The sequence below is a fragment of the Halyomorpha halys genome, unplaced genomic scaffold, assembly GCF_000696795.3.
Source record: "Halyomorpha halys isolate HHAL.00 unplaced genomic scaffold, Hhal_1.1 Scaffold188.1, whole genome shotgun sequence".
NCBI classification, from domain to species: Eukaryota; Metazoa; Arthropoda; class Insecta; order Hemiptera; family Pentatomidae; genus Halyomorpha; species Halyomorpha halys.
Window position 1 is genome coordinate 738,698 of NW_027113381.1, and position 4,675 is coordinate 743,372.

The 4,675-nt window shown below is 30.7% G+C and overlaps 1 protein-coding gene across 4 annotated transcripts in view; it reads right to left on the reverse strand.

Annotated features, from left to right (window-relative positions):
- Ten-m (teneurin transmembrane protein Ten-m) overlaps window positions 1-1,400 on the reverse strand; it is a 382,956-nt gene extending 381,556 nt beyond the window's left edge. For all 4 annotated transcript variants that reach the window (XM_067050916.1, XM_067050914.1, XM_067050917.1 and 1 more), the window contains exon 1: window positions 1,025-1,400. The gene's annotated coding sequence lies outside the window, so the exon portion shown is untranslated. The remainder of the gene's footprint in view (window positions 1-1,024) is intronic.
- Window positions 1,401-4,675: the final 3,275 nt, after the last annotated feature.

Consider the following 4,675-nt stretch of genomic DNA (forward strand, 5'->3'; position numbering starts at 1 on the left):
TCTTATTTTCCGTTATAATACAATTTATGATATAAAAATGTTTTTAACATTTCTTGTTAATTATATCAAATTCCCACTTTTTGGTTTTTTCCCTGTATAAATCTTGTACGAAAGCGGTATTATGCACTTTCAAATCACCGGATCTCTGAAAAAGAAACGGATAAACGGATTATACACACACAAAAAAAAGTAGTGATAAAAAATATATATTTGAACAGTTGTGAAGAGTAAAACAAGTTTTAGGGATGCCGGTCTTCCAAGCCGGAAAGATGCCCTCTGGGCCTGAAAAAAAACACGGTTTCCCCTTCTATCGGCCCAGGCACCAGATGCTAATACTATGCAACCCCTTAAACACACCCCTCTAGTACGAGAAAATAAACTATCAATACGTCATAACTAATTAATATGGAATATCCTCACTTATATACAAACCGCCAAATAAAAAGCGGAAAAGGATTTCCTGAAGACAAATTTTTCTTTTAATCAGTTTACTTTAAATATATCCATCAACTATAGAAATCAGACAAATGAAAAATTTGAAAGATAAATGATATATCAAAAACTCTACATTTCTTACCTTTAATTTGTATCTTCTAGAATAACTGACAAATAATCCCGAGATTATTGTAAAATGTGATGTTAAATAAATTAAGAAAAGTTGAACAGGAGTGTACTACAGCTTGTATGACAAATTAATCCAGAATCCACGAGCTTGTTGGTACGTTGGCTTTTGCTTCTATAGATAGGGAAGATGTCTGTAGGTTGCTGTGACGTTCCCCTAAAGGGTGCCAAATCTCCAAGTCAAGGATTGCAGCTGTGTCTAGTTCGTCATATCCAAGGACTCCTTTTATCCAATAATTGGAAAAGACAGAATAGTCAGGCAATGGTTGTGCTACCGGGGATTCAATAGGTAAATATATGAGGGATTCTGAAGGATCAAACAAAGTTGAAGATTTGGGATGTGAACACCCGGAATATGCTTATCATGCTACAACTTACACAACATGGATTTAAAGTCACTTACCTAATTTTGTGAGTAAAACTAGTAACACGTCTGCGCTGTCAACACTCTAGTATTGTGTACTACAAACTGCATGTACGAGCTATGAATAACAAGGACTCAAAGTCTATAGCTGACGACGAAAGAATGTCCATCCATATCGATGGATACAGTGTTCAGGTTATAGGGGATTAATTCTTCCAAATGTTCTGAATTACAATACGAATACAATGTTTGATTTTTTTTTTTCCCACGAACAACACTTTTTAATTGAAGATCTCTTCCTTTAACACTGAGACTAACGAGTTTTCATAATGGATTCTTGGAAACTGATACGACAAGAAGAGTGTCGATATATGTGAGGAAGCAAGAGACAGATAGAATTGTTATTTAAGCAGGCTTGGCCACGAACTAACTCGACGAGGGGGCAACGGGAGTGGTGGGGGTAGGGAGGGGAGATTTCCCCCACCCCTCACCTATCCACCCCCACCCCTTACCTGATAATATAGCTTGCTTATTTCTTTACTGGATTTAATGTTTTATTTGAGAAACGCACACAAAATAAATAGAAAATCTCTTAAAATATCAGTTTTAAATTTAACCTTCAGCAGTCAACATAGACGTAATCGAGAAAAAAGATCGGTTAAGAATAACACAGATGTACAATAAAACAAAATTCATTTTCGGGCGAAAAGACTTATAAAAATCAATTACATACATTTTCAAACACACACACTCTTATATATATATATGAAAGGGTGAGAATGACAGTGTAAGTTACTGTTACCTTCTTTCGAGAAATTGAATGTTTCGTAGTTGAGTTTAAATATGTGTTCATTACAAATATAAAATTTAATTACACATCATTTACTTAATTGATATGAATATTTTTACATGTATTATTGTAAATACATTTGCAAAAAATCCAATTTTTCAAAATAAAGGAAACGTGACCCTTCATATAATCTCTGAAATTAAATAATAGACATATTATAAAAATATAAATAATAAAAAATTAAATATATCTATATAAACTTTAACCGTAATGAAATACCAAAACCTTGTAATCTCAAGTAAAATTAGTCGTTATCATCTGAAAAATACAAAAAAACAAATCTAAAAGAAAATTTATACCAAAATCTTATAATATGTTGTGATAATATTATTCCATTACGTTTTTTGATTTTGATTTTGTTATGCAATAATTTTGATTTCTTATGCAATATAATAATATATATATAAATACATAATTATCGAAAAAAAAGACAAAAAGTACTATGGCACTGGAATATTTGTTCACCGGATGTGGATTAAAACATTATAATATTATATTTTATATGTTATAAAATTTTCAATGAGAACGAACTAAATATCAACCATTTTATAATTAAATCAATACGTACATGACTGTATGCTAGATATGTTATATAAACAAAAAAAACATAATAATAAAATTAAAATTTATCACATATCTTGTGCAGTATAATAATAGTACATTTTCCACTAAAAAGCAATAATAAATTATATTAAAGCTGTTGGAGCGTTATATTTATTGAATTATTAAATATAAAATTTATTAATAATTTATTTCTATATAAATCTGAACATTTACAGAGACAGAATCGAATGCTTTTTCCATGTTTTTTTAATGAATAACATGAGCTAATTAGCCAGTAGTGGAGTGAAAATGACAAAATTTTAATTGTTAGTTTAATGATATTTTTCTAAATGTGCTGCGTTCCTATGTATTATAAATTTATTGATCAAATGAAGTTAGGGATGTCAAGAGTTTTACGTTAAAATTCTCTATTTTAAAAACATACGAACGAATAAGAGGAGGAATAACAGAAGAAAAACGATATTTTTTGTATATATATACATAACTAAATACTCCATTTTATGAGCTTAAAACGCTTAATGATAAGCTAAAAGAAAAATCAATCGTAAAACGCTTCTACAAATTACAATTTTTTTTTATTGTAAATAACTTTTTAGAATTTCCAATGTCCATTATTTTCCTGATTTCATTTGTTTTTAATTAAAAACGTATAAATTATAGAGAGACTGAAATCTGTCTAACTGTAATTAATTTTTATTAATTAAAGGTTTTCCTGAAATTCACATATGAATTAATGTAAATATTTTATCCTCGTCCAGAGTTATTTTTAGATCGTCGTAAATAAAGTAAAAATATCAATAATTAAGGCGAAGATCTATTTCATAATGTATTGTTAGTAATTATTGCGAAATATTCTCTAAAGAAAATTATTTATGGAGATTCTGATTGGATATGGACAATTTTTCCCCAGAATACCTGCACGTAAAATATGAAAGTTTGATCTACATATATTTTTTAAATATATTTATAGCAATTTAGAACAGTACATTATAATACTTTTATTAAATTTGATCTCAGTTATAATGGAGTGAAACAGGCGTGTTGAGAACTACCCGTTGGTAGCACTCTAATGACGTTTTTACACAAGCAGGTCTTGCGGCCATCATATTTTTAGGCGCCTTGGAGGATTGGCGGGAATGTAAGAGGATGCTAGATTAGAAACTAGCAAGCTTTGGTAGTTAGGGAGTTTATAATGGAAGGAATGATATCTGGTTTGGGCTAGATCGTTTACATAGGGAATATTAAGGTCTTTATGTATGATTTTATTAGTGAAAAAGTAAAGAGCATTGAGAATTTTACGAAGGATTTTGGGTTGTAAGGATTGGATACGAGAAGAATTCGACGGTTTAGTGGTGCCCCAAAGCTCAACTCCATATGTCCAGATTGGCCTTATTTCTGTCATGTAGATCAGTCTTTTGTAATGAGTTGTAAGTTTAGACCGTTTGTCTAATAAGTGCTGCAAGAGTCGAAATCGACGTGCAGTTTCCTGTGGTTTACTTGGAATAATCTATCAATGAGAAAGGAACGGATGATGAGAAAGTATGTAGGAGGTAGGAATTTACAGAGATTGTAATGCAGTCTTGGGTGCCAGACTCGATTAAAAGCCTGTTCTACATCGAAAAAGACTCCCGTGCAGTACATTCCGCGCTCCAAAGAAGACGAGACAACGTCCACCACACGATGACATTGCTGGATAGTGGAGAGAGATGTTCGGAATCCAAACTGGTGATCAGGGATTATATGATTCTAATCTAGGATGGGGTATAGGCATTTCTAAAATGCGTTTTTCGAGGATTGCTTTTAGGTATTCTGGTGGCTTTTGGGATTTGGGGATCATTTTAACGATAGATAATTTCCATGGTTCAAGAAAATATGTGAGACGGAGTATGGCGTTATAAATGTAGGTGAGGAATAGGATGGATTTCCGAGGATGAAGTTTTATTATTGATATCTTTAAATCGGTAATTTAGGTACGCTCTCCTATAAACATCATATTTAAAATATTTGATTTCATTTCACAAGTACAATTACTGCTGTTTAATCTGGAGCAATAATCTGTTTAAAAAAAAAATTAATCTCTTACGAGTTCCTTTAATTCGAATTATAAAAATTACTCTCAAAATTCTGGCCTATACCCTTTTCAATCATAAATCATTATTTAAAAAATACAATACTGAAATTAAATAATAGTTTTTTCTTATTCAAATTCTTCAGACAAGTTTTATATAAAACAAAATTAATTTTTTTTCATATATGTTGCATTATTCTATTAAAAA